Source organism: Hevea brasiliensis, chromosome 16, assembly GCF_030052815.1.
Source record: "Hevea brasiliensis isolate MT/VB/25A 57/8 chromosome 16, ASM3005281v1, whole genome shotgun sequence".
NCBI lineage: Eukaryota > Viridiplantae > Streptophyta > Magnoliopsida > Malpighiales > Euphorbiaceae > Hevea > Hevea brasiliensis.
Window position 1 is genome coordinate 8,518,112 of NC_079508.1, and position 18,737 is coordinate 8,536,848.

The window sequence follows — 18,737 nt, forward strand, 5'->3', positions numbered from 1 at the left end:
TACTTTACCTCAAATTCACATTTGGGGCTTCTTGTTCCTCTCCGGCTTGGGTGACATTTGGAAGTGGTTTTACTGTTGTACTTGGTCCTTCCACGACCTCTGTTTGGGTCCGTGGTAAATTCCTCTTAGGACAATTTTTCAGACTATGGTCTATGGCCCCGCATCTATAACAGGCTCCAGTCAATCCCCTACATTCACCTTTATGCCACTTGTTACAATGGCCACATTTTCTTGCTAATCCTAGCGCACTCACTACTAGTGTTTCTTGTTGATCTCTTTTGGGTATAGGCACAGTGCGGATCTCCTACTTTGATCGGATGTCCGACTTAAGCTGTTCTCTCGACCTCTTATTACTAGACTGTCCAAATTTCCTCTTTTGCTGATCACCACTCCTCTTCTGTTCCTCTTCATGAACACAGCTAATATATTTCTTTCTAAACTCTATCAAAAAGAATTCCCAAGTTACGTCAGCTGGTGGCACTACCTTGGTTACGACATCCCACCATCGATATGCAGCTTCTTGTAACAATGAAACTGCACACTCCAAACTCTGTTCTGGTGTGCAATGGAGCTGCTGCAAGACTCTTTTAGTCCTTTCTAACCAATACTCAGCCACTGCAGAATCGTCTTCCTTTCTACCATTGAAATCTACAGCTCCATACTTCCTAATTTTTCCTAGAGGTGATTTCTGCTGAGACAGTGGTGGAATAACCCCAGTCATCTGTCGAAAGAATCCAGTCATCTGCTCAAACAAGGCTTGTTGGGGTTGTACAGGCACCTCTTGCACTGGTGGAGCAGGATCTCCCCAATTTCCAATATCACTCCCAGTCGGGATACGACTTACTACTTCTTCTTCTACTGCCCTCTGCGATTCTGAGTCCATACCTTAACCTAAAATAACTAAGAAAATAGATCTGCATTAGTGTCACCTCGACTCATATGAATGCAATGCATGTCATGCACACAATCTTATTCTATCTATCTTATGCCTAGGAACGCCTAAACCGTGCTCTGATACCAATAAATGTAACACCCCTCACCCGACTACAGTGTAGCCGAGCAAGACGTGCTACAATCGGTGCCAAAGCACCCTAACTTATCTTACTTTATTTTTTTTTATAATTTTTAACTCGTTTAATTTAATATTAATTATTTTTCGACGGAGAAACCAGTGGAGTTTCCCCTATTTTATTATCGTTTGGCGGATTTCAATATTCACCTGTTTGAAATTCAACAATATTTTAAAATATAAAAAAATCTCATCCATGCTAATCATAATTATCTCATCATTTCCATACTCATATCATCATTTGAAAAAAAATCATTATGTAATTCAAATCTATACTCATTTGTACAAATTCATTCATGCTCCATTCTTATAGCAAAATTCTCAAATTTGCATTAATTTACATCATTTGCAATAATTAAATAAATCTTTAATTTACATGATATACAAATTAATTACAATTTGCTAATTTATATTACAATATAAGAAATAAATAACATACACAAAATACATGATATGCTTAATGTGAGCCCTATCTACAAGCATTGCTGAGGAGTTGACAACCTTGAACGCTCTGTAGATCAGAACTCCAAAATCTCTATTTAGTATTCGCTGGGCTTTAACTTCAGTACCTGCGCGAGGTAACAATTCCATCGCGCTAAGCATTGCTGCTTAGTGGTGCAATAATATAACAATGAAATAATATACAAATAAAGATAGAAATAAAACATAATTTAAATAATTAAGATTTATTTATACTTCACATGCGATTCTAAAATTTAATATGTTTTATCGTAATTTAGTCTTCTTTGGAAGTGTTTATTTCACCAATGTACAGTAATAATGTACAAAGAAAAATGATCTAAAAATAATAAATATATGCTTATATTATCATATAAGTCACATTTGCAATATTTTTGTGTGTTATAATTTTCTTTGCTAATCTTTTAGCATTTCCTCAATACTTTCTAGGTTGTCTCAAATTATTTCATAATAAGTAAATTTTGATATCGGTCCAGTTCATTTCGATTTATTTCTAATAAATAATTATTCTAATTTATTTTAGGTCATCTTACACATTTATTTAATTTCTAATATTTTTTTTATTATTAATATTCTTAACTTATTTCAATAAATTTCACTGCCCAAGTAACCTATGACAGGCTGACTAAACTGGATAACGGGTCGTTGGCACTGGACACCGCGGTGTCTCGGGCCGTCATACCATGGGACGCAGAACGTCAACCACGTATGCAGTCAGTATGGCTAAAAAGCCATGATAACACATAATCGGGCATAAAAGCCATGAATGTTGGCATAAAACCATGAATACGGGCATAAAGCCATGAATACGGGCATAAAGCCATGAATACAGGCATAAAGCCTTTCGCAGTACTGCTAAAACAATACCCTATTGGCATGCCAAACTATCCAATCTGACACACATGTCTAGGCAATACAAGGGCACATAATATCATTAAATATTAATATATTGTGTTTTATGACTTTATTATTTCATGATAAATTTCATAATTTATACATTCATCATAATATTCATACATTCCTTACATCATTCATATTGATCACATTTCACAACAATGGTGTTCATATACCATTGTACTCAAAACATTTTTCCTTTCTCTTATAAAGAAAACTAATGTTCCATTCATATTTTTATTTGATTCATTTATTCGTTACAATATTTATATAAATTCATAACTCATACAACTGTTATTATCTTATTTGTAATGGAAACATAAATCCTAATGTAAACCTCATCCCATTTATACTCAACAATCCATCTAGGTTAATGTCATTTCATATTCAAGTGGTATTACTTATGTTTTATTAGACCTACTAGTGATGGGAATAAATCTTAACTATATACTCACATAACTTAAATGTTCATTAAGTCATTTAGGTGAATTACTATTTCTATTCCAAGTAATCCATGAATGTTTCATGGATTCCAAATTTCATACTTTAATTTTCTCTACCAATTTAGTTATTATACTTTGTGTCTTTGTATTACTATTCATATTACTATTCACTCAAATTGTTGAATTTTTAATACATAATAAATTTATTGAACCTAAATTCTCCAAGATACCACATTTTGCATTCAAAATTTGTTGGTATTGGTTGCCAATACTATTTCCAAGCTTAATGTTAATTGGGCAGAATTTTTAGTTTTCATGCTTTGTATTTACTGTTCCATTTGTCACTTTTGCAGTGGGAATTTGGAAAAATGTTCAACATGAAAGTTGTTCCTTATTTTGTCTAGTTGAATTTCCTTTTTTGAATCACTCCACTTGGAGTTTTGTAACTCAAGTTATGGCCTAAAAACCATGACTGGCCGGATTGGGCAGAACCCAAAATTCTGGGTAAAATTGTTTCTGTCAGATTTGGTAACTCAAGTTTGGTTGGCAATTTGACTAGGTTATGATCATAATTTGGGTTAGGTTTCTTCATGAAAGTTGTTGGTATATATCTCAACTTGTTGTTGGTAAAATTTCAGGTCAATTGGACCTTGCTACATTGAGTTATAGCCAAATGACCAAATACTATTCATTTGGTCATTTTGCCCAGGTAGATTGCAGGTCACCCGAATTAGGGCAAACTTTTGGTCAAGTTGGTTTGGTTTTCTGGGCGTGGTTTCTTCACAAAAGTTGTGCCATTATGTGTCTAGTTTCACCTCCGATTGGCCTCATACCAATTGGAGTCACACAACCTCAGTTATAGGTCAAACAATACCCTGGACTCATAGGTCCAAATTTCCTGCATAAGAGAAGCACTCCCAAATTTCAATTTCACCCAACTTCCAAACTTCAATTCACATTTATAACACTTCTAATAGTCAATAATCAACCTCAACATCATCAAATTCAAGTCACAACACAAAATTCCATATTTGAGCAAACCCTAAATCAACTTGCAATAATTTTAAATTCCAAGAGAATTTCTAGCACTAACCTTTGTGTGCTAGCTTCAATCAACTCCAAGCTACTCCAATTAATCTTCAATTCATTCAAAACACTTTGATCTTCTTCCTTGGGCTGCCCACTGAATTTCTTCCTTCTTTTTTCTTGGTTTTTCTTGCTTATTCTTGGAGTTCATGCCTTGATGAAGGTTTTTCTTTAAATTTCTAAGAATTTTGGTCAAGAAATTTGCATGGTTTGGAAGCTTAAGCAAGCTTCAATGGAGGAAATTTTGTTTTGAGAGAGAAATGGGAATGTGGGACGGCAAAGTAGTAGAGAAGAAGAGAAAAATCTGTTTTCTTTCATTATTATAAGATATTTATATAAATTTAAATATTAAATAATGTATTTGTCTTATTAGGCAAATTTGCTAATTAATTTTTATTTAAAATATGTAACTAATTTTTCCATTTTCCATCCACTTTCTTTTTATTTATTTTAATTAATCTTTTATCAATATTTATTCATATTTTATCCATTTTTATTAGTTTGTCAAATGGTGATTGGGTGGAGGCATTGTTAATGACATCATGTGATGTCATAATTCCCAATTTCTTTAATTTTCTTTTTCTTTTCTTCTCTACTCATTTTAAATTTAATTTTTAGCAATATTTATTTATATTTTAGATCATAATAATTATTAACTTAACTAGACAAGTCGGCCAAAAATCACCTCTAATGGCGAAATGACCAAAATGCCATCCGTTTGGCTTAACAGACCAAAATTGTCTGTACCGATCGAAAAATTTTTCTAAACCTTTTTTTTGGCATTCTAATGTCATAGAAACCTCAATAACTCTTCTCTGGAGCGTCAAAAATTATTTTATGAATTTTTTCTCGGGTCTAGGGCTCCTAGTTGCGAACCGCAACTTCCCACTGGTTACCCATCGCTAGGGCACCGGCTCATTTAACTTGATTGTATTTTATTTCTACAATTTTTCCTTAATTTTTCTTATACTTATTTGAGTAATTTATGACTCAACACTCTAGACTAAATATTTTTCCAGACGTTCTAGCTGTCCAGACTGACACCGGTCACAACGAATAGAGAATGTACTAATTGCTACGATGAGGGTGTTACAATTCTTCCTCTAATTTAAGTTTCGTCCTCGAAATTTACTGGGTGTTTTGGATTCTGAGATAATTCTTTTACCTTTCTATTGCTCCCTCTGTCTACTTCTTTTATATATATGGTACTATTTATTCTTTTCGAATATATCAATATACACTTAGGCATATCATAAAGGAAGTACTTTACCTCAAATTCACATTTGGGGCTTCTTGTTCCTCTCCGGCTTGGGTGACATTTGGAAGTGGTTTTACTGTTGTACTTGGTCCTTCCACGACCTCTGTTTGGGTCCGTGGTAAATTCCTCTTAGGACAATTTTTCAGACGATGGTCTATGGCCCCGCATCTATAACAGGCTCCAGTCAATCCCCTACATTCACCTTTATGCCACTTGTTTCAATGGCCACATTTTCTTGCTAATCCTAGCGCACTCACTACTAGTGTTTCTTGTTGATCTCTTTTGGGTATAGGCCTGGGTCTGGATCTCCTACTTTGATCAGATGTCTGACTTAACTGTTCTCTCGACCTCTTATTACTAGACTGTCCAAATTTCCTCTTTTGCTGATCACCACTCCTCTTCTGTTCCTCTTCATGAACACAGCTAATATATTTCTTTCTAAACTCTATCAAAAAGAATTCCCAAGTTACGTCACCGGTGGCACTACCTTGGTTACGACATCCCACCATCGATATGCAGCTTCTTGTAACAATGAAACTGCACACTCCAAACTCTGTTCTGGTGTGCAATGGAGCTGCTGCAAGACTCTTTTAGTCCTTTCTAACCAATACTCAGCCACTGCAGAATCGTCTTCCTTTCTACCATTGAAATCTACAGCTCCATACTTCCTAATTTTTCCTAGAGGTGATTTCTGCTGAGACAGTGGTGGAATAACCCCAGTCATCTGTCGAAAGAATCCAGTCATCTGCTCAAACAAGGCTTGTTGGGGTTGTACAGGCACCTCTTGCACTGGTGGAGCAGGATCTCCCCAATTTCCAATATCACTCCCAGTCGGGATACGAATTACTACTTCTTCTTCTCGCCTCTGCGATTCTGAGTCCATACCTTAACCTAAAATAACTAAGAAAATATATCTGCATTAGTGTCACCTCGACTCATATGAATGCAATGCATGTCATGCACACAATCTTATTCTATCTATCTTATGCCTAGGAACGCCTAAACCGTGCTCTGATACCAATAAATGTAACATCCCTCACCAGACTACAGAGTAGCCGAGCAAGACGTGCTACAATCGGTGCCGAAGCACCCTAACTTATCTTACTTTATTTTTTTTTATAATTTTTAACTCGTTTAATTTAATATTAATTATTTTTCGACGGAGAAACCAGTGGAGTTTCCCCTATTTTATTATCGTTTGGCGGATTTCAATATTCACCTGTTTGAAATTCAATAATATTTTAAAATATAAAAAAATCTCATCCATGCTAATCATAATTATCTCATCATTTCCATACTCATATCATCATTTGAAAAAAAATCATTATGTAATTCAAATCTATACTCATTTGTACAAATTCATTCATGCTCCATTCTTATAGCAAAATTCTCAAATTTGCATTAATTTACATCATTTGCAATAATTAAATAAATCTTTAATTTACATGATATACAAATTAATTACAATTTGCTAATTTATATTACAATATAAGAAATAAATAACATACACAAAATACATGATATGCTTAATGTGAGCCCTATCTACATGCATTGCTGAGGAGGTGACAACCTTGAACGCTCTGCAGATTAGAACTCCAAAATCTCTGTTTAGTATTCGCTGGGCTTTAACTTCAGTACCTGCGCGAGGAAACAATTCCATCGCGCTAAGCATTGCTGCTTAGTGGTGCAATAATATAACAAGGAAATAATATACAAATAAAGATAGAAATAAAACATAATTTAAATAATTAAGATTTATTTATACTTCACATGCGATTCTAAAATTTAATATGTTTTATCGTAATTTAGTCTTCTTTGGAAGTGTTTATTTCGCCAATGTACAGTAATAATGTACAAAGAAAAATGATCTAAAAATAATAAATATATGCTTATATTATCATGTAAGTCACATTTGCAATATTTTTGTGTGTTATAATTTTCTTTGCTAATCTTTTAGCATTTCCTCAATACTTTCTAGGTTGTCTCAAATTATTTCATAATAAGTAAATTTTGATATCGGTCCAGTTCATTTCGATTTATTTCTAATAAATAATTATTCTAATTTATTTTAGGTCATCTTACACATTTATTTAATTTCTAATATTTTTTTTATTATTAATATTCTTAACTTATTTCAATAAATTTCACTGCCCAAGTAACCTATGACAGGCTGACTAAACTAGATAACTGGTCGTTGGCACTGGACACCGCGGTGTCTCGGGCCGTCATACCATTGGATGCAGAACGTCAACCACGTATGCAGTCAGTATGGCTAAAAAGCCATGATAACACATAATTGGGCATAAAAGCCATGAATGTTGGCATAAAACCATGAATACGGGCATAAAGCCATGAATACGGGCATAAAGCCATGAATACGGGCATAAAGTCATGAATACAGGCATAAAGCCTTTCGCAGTACTGCTAAAACAATACCCTATTGGCATGCCAAACTATCCAATCTGATACACATGTCTAGGCAATACAAGGGCACATAATATCATTAAATATTAATATATTGTGTTTTATGACTTTATCATTTCATGATAAATTTCATAATTTATACATTCATCATAATATTCATACATTCCTTACATCATTCATATTGATCACATTTCACAACAATGGTGTTCATATACCATTGTACTCAAAACATTTTTCCTTTCTCTTATAAAGAAAACTAATGTTCCATTCATATTTTTATTTGATTCATTTATTCGTTACAATATTTATATAAATTCATAACTCATACAACTGTTATTATCTTATTTGTAATGGAAACATAAATCCTAATGTAAACCTCATCCCATTTATACTCAACAATCCATCTAGGTTAATGTCATTTCATATTCAAGTGGTATTACTTATGTTTTATTAGACCTACTAGTGATGGGAATAAATCTTAACTATATACTCACATAACTTAAATGTTCATTAAGTCATTTAGGTGAATTACTATTTCTATTCCAAGTAATCCATGAATGTTTCATGGATTCCAAATTTCATACCTTAATTTCCTCTACCATTTTAGTTATTATACTTTGTGTCTTTGTATTACTATTCACATTACTATTCACTCAAATTATTGAATTTTTAATACATAATAAATTTATTGAACCTAAATTCTCCAAGATACCACATTTTGCATTCAAAATTTGTTTGTATTGGTTGCCAATACTATTTCCAAGCTTAATGTTAATTGGGCAGAATTTTTAGTTTTCATGCTTTGTATTTACTGTTCCATTTGTCACTTTTGCAGTGGGAATTTGGAAAAATGTTCAACATGAAAGTTGTTCCTTATTTTATCTAGTTGAATTTCCTTTTTTGAATCACTCCACTTGGAGTTTTGTAACTCAAGTTATGGCCTAAAAACCATGACTGGCCGGATTGGGCAGAACCCAAAATTCTGGGTAAAATTGTTTCTGCCAGATTTGGTAACTCAAGTTTGGTTGGCAATTTGACTAGGTTATGGTCATAATTTGGGTTAGGTTTCTTCATGAAAGTTGTTGGTATATATCTCAACTTGTTGTTGGTAAAATTTCAGGTCAATTGGACCTTGATACATTGAGTTATAGCCAAATGACCAAATACTATTCATTTGGTCATTTTGCCCAGGTAGATTGCAGGTCACCCGAATTAGGGCAAACGTTTGGTCAAGTTGGTTTGGTTTTCTGGGCGTGGTTTCTTCACAAAAGTTGTGCCATTATGTGTCTAGTTTCACCTCCGATTGGCCTCATACCAATTGGAGTCACACAACCTCAGTTATAGGTCAAACAATACCCTGGACTCATAGGTCCAAATTTCCTGCATAAGAGAAGCACTCCCAAATTTCAATTTCACCCAACTTCCAAACTTCAATTCACATTTATAACACTTCTAATAGTCAATAATCAACCTCAATATCATCAAATTCAAGTCACAACACAAAATTCCATATTTGAGCAAACCCTAAATCAACTTGCAATAATTTTAAATTCCAAGAGAATTTCTAGCACTAACCTTTGTGTGCTAGCTTCAATCAACTCCAAGCTACTCCAATTAATTTTCAATTCATTCAAAACACTTTGATCTTCTTCCTTGGGCTGCCCACTGAATTTCTTTCTTCTTTTTCTTCCTTCTTTTTCTTGGTTTTTCTTGCTTATTCTTGGAGTTCATGCCTTGATGAAGGTTTTTCTTTAAATTTCTAAGAATTTTGGTCAAGAAATTTGCATGGTTTGGAAGCTTAAGCAAGCTTCAATGGAGGAAATTTTGTTTTGAGAGAGAAATGGGAATGTGGGACGGCAAAGTAGTAGAGAAGAAGAGAAAAATCTGTTTTCTTTCATTATTATAAGATATTTATATAAATTTAAATATTAAATAATGTATTTGTCTTATTAGGCAAATTTGCTAATTAATTTTTATTTAAAATATGTAACTAATTTTTCCATTTTCCATTCACTTTCTTTTTATTTATTTTTAATTAATCTTTTATCAATATTTATTCATATTTTATCCATTTTTATTAGTTTGTCAAATGGTGATTTGGTGAAGGTATTGTTAATGACATCATGTGATGTCATAATTCCCAATTTCTTTCATTTTCTTTTTCTTTTCTTCTCTATTCATTTTAAATTTAATTTTTAGCAATATTTACTTATATTTTAGATCATAATAATTATTTACTTAACTAGACAAGTCGGCCAAAAATCACCTCTGAAGGCGAAATGACCAAAATGCCCTCCGTTTGGCTTAACAGACCAAAATTGTCTGTACCGATCGAAAAATTTTTCTAAACCTTTTTTTTGGCATTCTAATGTCATAGAAACCTCAATGACTCTTCTCTGGAGCCTCAAAAATTATTTTATGAATTTTCTCCTGGGTCTAGGGCTCCTAGTTGCGAGAACCGCAACTTCCCACTGGGTTACCCATCGCTAGGGCACCGGCTCATTTAACTTGGTTGTATTTTATTTCTAAAAGTTTTCCTTAATTTTTCTTATACTTATATGAGTTATTTATGACTCCTCACTCTAGTCTAAATATTTTTCCAGACGTTCTAGCTGTCCGGACAGACACCGGTGATCGGAACAGTAGAATGTACGTAATTGCTACAGTGAGGGTGTTACAGAGTAAATTTTACTCAGCGATAGCTTTTTCATTGCTGTCGCAGGTAGACAGACAGATAAAGCAGCAGAGTAGGCTGCTTGTGTCTTCACTTTGAGATTTTGTCGAGTATATTGAGTATACCACTTCCTTGTAAATATTATTGTAATGTATGTGAACTGTATGTATATATATTGTACTTAGTCTTGAGCAGTTGTAAAATAAAGTTGTAAATTATTTTGGCCTGTCAAAATATTGTATTACAATTCTCTTATTTCAGCTTTTGAAATACTCATTTATTTTGCACTTTATCTTTGGAATTGCTGAAAATGATATTGAATTGAGTTTGAACTGTGTTGAGGACACTGATTTGAGTTGAACCATATTGGAGTTTGGGATTGACCAAATATATTGGAAGTGCTTTTTTCAGGTTTTTGAAGAATGTTTTGCTCCAAATACAGACGGCACTCTGCCGAAATTTTTACTAAAATTATTGATACTTCAGATTTATTATTTGCTTTCACTTTAGTTAAGAAAATGTCTTAAAAAAATTTTAACACTTGTCAAAAGTGCTCACCACTGTAAAAAGAAATAAGAAAAGGTTTAAAATCCCTTGTAGTGTATTTAATGGGTTATCAGTAGACGAAGTTTGGTAATTCATTAGGTATACTACAGGATCATGTTATACCTTACGGAGGGATAAGGTGTGACATATTTTAGTGGTATCAGAGCAAGGTTTTTTTAAATTCTGTTTTGACCTGTAATTTGAATATTTTTCCTTCATAGTACAACTGCTCAATGTCATGGTTTGATACATATAGTACATTATATTATAAATATGCACTAACGTGAGGAAATCTCCTTATGTTATTTGTTCAGGAGGTATAATATCCTCTAATTGACTATGGAAGAAGGGGACCATTCAGTCGATCAATCAATAGAGGCTGAGGTACAAGGGGAAGCCCCAGCCCTTCAAAATGTGAGTGGATCAGTTGCACCAATCCCTTTTATACCATAGTTCCCTGCTCAATTTGCTCAGCAGATGGGTGCGATGTTCCAACAGATGGCTGGTAACATGCCAACTCAAGCCCCACTGCAGACACCAGTAATATAACCACAGCCTTCAGCTAGGCAGTACGACAAGCTAATTAAGTATAGGGCTACTGAGTTCAAGGGGATAGTGGATCCGCTAGAGGCAGAATAATGGTTAGAAAGGATGGAAAGAGTTTTTAGGAAGCTGCACTGCACCGATGAGCTAAAGTTTGAATATTCAGTGTCACTACTATAGGGGGATGCATATGACTGGTGAAAAACCATTCCCCATAGTTTGGTGGAACCCCCAGTGCTGACATGGGATGACTTTCTCAGAGAATTCTGACAAAAATATGTCCCAGATGCCTATGTGGACTAGAAGCTACAGGAGTTCTTAAGCCTGAAGCAAAGGAACAGAACAGTGGCAGAATATGAGAGAAACTTCTCTCGATTGAGTCATTATGCAGGAAGCCTACTTACCACTCCTAGAGACAGATGTAAACGTTTTGAGGCCGGGTTAAGGCCTAGTCTAAGAATGCAAGTTGTGGGGTTCCAACACCAGAATTTCTCAGAGCTAATATCGCAAGCCCTGGAACTGGAAAGAATTGAGAATGAAGAAACAGTTGAAAAGGGTACAGAAGAAAAAGAGAAAATTAGAAAGACTACTGATCAAGTTCCTGATAGTGGGTTAGGAAAAAGAAAGCACTTTGGAGGATCTAGCTCACGCTAATTAGGTAGAGATAGATCTTCTGGACCGAAACCACCTCGATCGGATCAGCAAACTCAGCAAAGACCTAAAAATGCACTGTCAGATCAACTTTGTGAAACTTGTGGTAAACCACATAGTGGGATATGTTATAGAGCCATAGGAGCATGTTTTAATTATGGAGTGATTGGTCATTTTGCTAAGGATTGTATGAATCCATGCTGTTCTGGATCATTTACTACACTAGAGGGATTAGCCCAATTTTCTACCCCGAAGAGTTTACCATCAGTTAGTAGAGGCAGAGGTAGATGTAAGGGTAGTACACCTAGAAGTCAGAGTACTGTGAATCAGCCAGAACAAGGTGATGCTTCAGCTAGAATATACACTATATGGCAGAGGGAAGAGACTGAGACTTCTGACATTGTTGCTGGTACTTTCTCAATTTTTAACTAAGATATATTAGTGACTAGTCTTTTTGGAATTAGTTTTGGAAGAGTTTATTAGTGAAAGACATTTCCTAGAATACGATAAATTGTTGAAAATCGATAAATAAAAGAGTTGTGGAAGTAAAAATTTGAACAGTTGGTTTAAATGTAACAAAGAAATGTTACAAATATGAGTAAGATTGTTGACTAGAATGGTCAGAGGACTAATGATAAGATAAATAATTTTAACATAACCTCAATGGTCATTTAATAAGGAAGCATGAATCGAAATATTAAATAGAACGAAGAAAAGATTAGTGTTATATAAACAAATTAAATGTTATATTAGATTGTTAAAAGTCTTATATAAACTTAAAGGAAAGAAGATTATATGATTGTATAGAAAAGAGAAAAACTAAGTTCTCACTCCATAAAGCCGCACATGGCCCTAGAAAGAGTGGGTTCATTAGTACATAGAATTGCTTACCTCTAAAAAGTGAAATGAATTTAAATTCAACGTATAATGGAAAAACTCATAAAGATCATAGCACATTAGGTGAAGAAGCTGAGAAATAAATGTATACGTTTAGTTAAGGTGTTATGGACCATTATTCAGATTATGAGGCTACATGAAAATATATGAAAGACATGAGAAAACAAACGTATGACTATGTTAGGATGGCTATTGGGTAAAATTTCGCAGACGAAATTTATTCTAAGGGCGGAAGAATTGTAACACCCCTATGTTCGATAGTGTGTTCTACTGTTCTGGTGACCAGTGTCTGTCCGGACAACTAGAATGCCTAGAACTACACTTAAATATTAGTGAGTAGACATGAAATGAGGAAATAAATAAAAAGAAAATACAAGAAAAATTAAGGAAAAACAAAAGATATAAAATGAAACTAAGTTAAACGAGCCAACACTGTAGCGATGGGTGACTGCACAGGAAAGTTACGACGCAGGCAATAGCCAACCCTAGGACTGCGGGGAACCCTCAGAATTAAGTTTTGAGACATAATTAAAGACTTATTAAAGTATAATTGACATTAGAAATGTCAAAGAAAATTAAAGAATTAGTACAAAGAAAAACAAAAAATTTAAGAAACCGACAAAAATCGGTGTTACCGAAAAATTAGAAATACAATATGAAGAGGGGCATTTTGGTCATTTGACACCTAGAGTTGGCTTTTGAGCTAAATGTACATTAAAAATAAGTGATATTAAAATTTGAAAATGTCATGAAAAATAAGAATTGGGTATATAATGTAAATAGTGAAAGAATTGTGTCATAATTGCAAATGAAGGAAATTGGAAATTAATTAATCAATAAGCTAACTTAGTGCTCCACTAACTATGTATTAAGTGCTCCACTAACTATGTATTAAGTGGCCATATATCCTTAATGGACAGCTCAACATCATCTTCTTCCTCACAAATTCACTTTGGCCGAATTCATCTTCCATGAGAACTCCATTATTGCACCATTTTCCAAGCTTCATGCACTTCCATTCAAGCCCTCCTTTCCACTAGTTTCCTTCATTAATTTTTGCATACTCAGCTTGGAGAAGCTTTTAAGAGCCAGAAAAGGAAGTTTTTATGAGGTTTGGGGAAAGCTTACAAAAGGTAAGTGTCCAATCTTCCTACCTTTCTTTAGTAATTTTGATGTTTAGGTTAAGGGGAGTTAATTGGTGATAAAATTTGAAAGAATTGTTGGGTTATGGGACTGTCCATTTTTGGTAGCCATGGAAGCTTATATTGCTTGAGTTTTCTTACATTAAATTGATGGAAAATGATGGAAATTAGTGTTGAATAAGTCAATTTGGATTGTTAGTAAATTAATCTCCATGTATGTGTTATTGATCATTTGACTTTAGGGTTGAATGAAATTATGAAGGCTTTGGCAATTTGGAGCAATTCGGCAGCCTTATGACTTGTAGAAAAATGCTTGAATTCATGAAGATTATTTGATGAAGTGTGGTAGTAAGGATTGATGAATATATATATGTAATTTAGTGGTGGAAGTTATATGTAATATTTGGGAATGTTAGGTATATACATTGTTATAATGGAACTTTGTAATTTAGGATTATATTTGGTATATTAAATGTAATTGTAATCTGCTCAAATTAGTTATAATGTGAAGTGAGGAATGGATTTGGTACCATACCAAATCAGAATTGGTATGAGAAGTTTAAATTTGGCAAGTTGAATGTATATGTGATTGGTGTTTCAAGAAAGTGTAAAGGGCAGTATGCAAATGAGCCTATAACCCTAAATGTGTGACTCCAATTGGTATGAAGCCAATTGGAGGTGAAACTAGGCACAAAATGTGCCAATTTTCATGTTGAAAGCCTACCAAAATTCTGCCTGGAAAGTGACTAAAACCGACCTAATCCGGAATTGCAAACTTGGTAACCCAGAAATTGACCATTTGAATAGCATTCAGTCTTTTGGCCATAACTCACTCAAAACAGGTCTAAATAACCTGAAATTTATACCGTTGGAAAGCTTAGACATAGGGCTACATCTTTTGTAGAGATCACAAAACCCAAAAATGACCATAAGGAAGTCAAAATTCTTGCAAAATTTCGGGTATAAAAACTGCCAGAATCGAAAATGACCTAAAAATGACCTAAGTTTGCCATTTCAGTGCAACCTGTCTAGCATTGGTAAAATGATCATATCTTGGTCTAGTAAACTCCAAATGACCTAAAATTTATGGCAAAGGTTCAATAAGACATAGACCTACAAGTTCGTAATTCTGACCAGAACCTAGAAACTGAGGGAACTAGGTTTTTCGGCTAGGTCAAAACAGCATACCAAAATCCGATAAATTGCAACAAAATGCAATACACTTGGAAATGAAATTGGTAACATATACCAACACTTGAGGACTTTAAAATGTGACATATTAGTAACATTAAAATTAATTCACCTAGTGTGCATTAAAGGTCAACATTATAGGTTGACTAATGAAATGAATTGAAGGGAATAGTACCAAGAAAATTTAGATATTGGATTTTATTGTTAGAAACAATTTAACTGAGTACTGAAACACTTTATGTCACACCCTACTCCTCTGTAAGATGTAATATGATCCTGTAGTACACCTAATGAATTACCATACTTCGTCTACCGATAACCTATTAGATATACTACAAGGGATTTTAAACAATTTTCGTGAAACTTAAATCATTGATTAAAATCTGGTGCTATAAAATTTTTTCAAAATTTCGGCAAAGTGCTAGCTGTGTTTTGAGAAATCAGTTCTTCAAACCTGAAAAGGAAAAACACTCCCAATATGTTTTCTCAGATACAACTCCAATAAACTTCATTTCATCTCATTACTCAAATCTCAATAATAAAATCAATTCATTTTCAAACCAACCTCATCATAAAAGAAACATTTCATTAATTACAATACTCAAAATTAATATTACAAAACTATTCAAGTAAATAAAATCTCAAATTTACATTTACAATAATTTACATTTAATTACATACCAAAATATTTTACAAGAGTTTTTATACAACTGCTCAACTAATTTACATACATATTATCACATGAATACATCAAAACCTATGTACATGGGTATACCTATGATATACCTAGAGCTGATCTGAATGTGTCTTCAAAGAAGCTTACTCAATTGCTCTATGCTCTTTTCACCTACGACAGCATACAAAGCTATCGCTGAGTGGTGAACTCAGTAGTGCACAACTATAATTTAAAACATAGTACAATATACCTTAATAAAAATTACAACAATTAATTTGGAAATCTGGATACTCATCAAATTCCAAAACTTAAAATATTCATTGCCAATAATATAAATCATTTGTATAAAATGACTTTGATCATGAAATTCAGTTTATCAAATCATAACTAACCATTTAAGGTAATTCCAACAAAATCAATTATACATAAATCATAATTGAAATCACAATTCTTTACTATTCAAAAATATTCTTTATCTCGAAAATTATTCTTTATCTCAAAAACCTTTCTTTATCTCACTAACTATGCAAGACTAATCCAAAAGGACCATCTTCAGGGTGATTCTAACTCCCTATGGTTGGGGAGGTCGAATCAGATTCTAACTCCCTATGGTCGGGGAGGTCGAATCATCGTGCACAGTACACATCACAATAATGAATCTTCCGAAAGGGCCATAACATAAAAACTTAGATCTAACCTCTAATAAGAGGAGAATCTAAGCCTGTGCACGTACCATGGTAATCAAAACACAACTAACTCCATTGTCTTCTCAACAAATGAGAGAGACGGGTAATAACCTTGTCAAGCATCTATAGTGAGATATAAAATAATATCATAATCCTTTTAGTGAGCATAAATCACAATACAATTCGATTCAAAGTCAATTCCAATATCCAATAATTTTTATGCTCATCACAATTCAAATCATAAATTTACATTTTTCCATGCAAATTGTCCATCACAATTCAAAACATGTTCTATCACAATTTTCCAAAACATAATTCATTCAATCTATAACAATGCTTAATACTTGTGGAAATACCATTTCACAAAGCCAAATTCATACATACTATAACAATTTCAATAATCATTGAATTAAATCCAATGCTTGTTAGACATAATACATAAGAAAAATATGTCATTTAATCATATGAAATATTCATAACAAAATCAGTTAAAAACTAGTTGTGCACAAACATCTGATAAATGCCTCTTGGCTCTGACTCAGTGTTTCCTTCCCCTTCCCTGAGTCTTTGCTAACTGAAACACACAATTTGAAGTGTTTCAGTACTCATTTAAACTGTCTCTAACAATAAGGCTTAATAATTAATTTATTGAATTCCATTATTTCCTTAGTCAACCTAAGATGTTGTCCCTCGATACATTCTAGGTGAATTAGGTTTAATGTTTCCAATATGTCACATTTTATAGCCCTTAAGTGTTGGTATATGTTATCAAATTTATTTTCAAGTGTATTGGCTTTTATTGCAATTTACTGGATTTCGGTACACTATTTTGACCTAGCTGGATGACCTAGTTCTCTCAGTTTTCAAGTTTCGGTCTAAACTATAAACTTGTAGGCCTATGTCTTATTGCATGCGGGGCAAAATTTCAAGTCATTCTGAGTTGTGTAGACCAAGATATGGTCAATTTACCAATGCTGGACAGAATGCACTAAAATGGTAAGCTTAGGTCATTTTTAGGTCACTTTTGGTTCGGCCAGTTTTGGTACCCGAACTTATGCAAGCTATTTAGCTTGGTTCTGGCCATTTATGGGCTTTGGTGTCTCCATAAGAATTGTAGATATATGTCTCAACTATTCACGGTAAAAATTTCAGGTCAATTGGACCTGTTTTGAGTAAGTTATGGTCAAAACACCCTTTGGTATCAAAGGTGAATTTAAGTTTTCATTTCTTAAATTTTCCCTTACATATTTTTTTACTTGAATTTTTCTTCAATTTTTACCCCATAATTCAATTCATTAATTTAATTTAATTTAATTGACATTTTGGTCAAAAGTCAACTCTTGAGGTGAATTGACCAAAATGCCCCTCATCGGGTCATAATCCTTCTTTTTATAATACCCGATGAGTCCTTAACCTTTTTGTTCACTAGAATTTTTATTGTGGCTATCTCAATTAATTTTCTATTTATTTTTGGTCCTCGAGGTGTCTTTGAATAGTATTAGTAATAGACAAAAATGATACTATTCATAACTCGGAGGTTCGGGGTGTTACACTTTAAATTGTGTGTTTCAGTTGAAAAGGATATTGAAAAGCATAAGGAACATTGAGTCAAGGCCTAGAGGTGACTCAAATTAGGTTTGTGCATAATACTTTTTATATTCACTACTTTTACTAAAAAATTTATTTGTAAAAATGAGTTGTGAGTTTATCACTTGGGAAAATTTATTTGAGAAAAATTTATTGCCTATTTTAGAAATGGAAATTTGAAAATGAGGTTTGTTTGATTGTTGCCTGAATTACAATTGAACATTATAGTTTTAAATTGTGTTTGCGAACAATAACTTTAAATTATCGTTTTCCCATTGAAAACTTGATTAGTATGCATTGTGTTAATTATGGATTTCGATAACTACTGTGTTGCCACTTTGTGAATGAAAAATTGACTTTGGAAATTGATTATGTTTTGCATGAAATATTTGAATAATATGATTTGAAATTGTTTTTGATTCACACTTGGCATGGCAGTCCCTTACTCTGTTCCTCCTCCACTTGTGGGATTGAGTTTGATATCTGATTA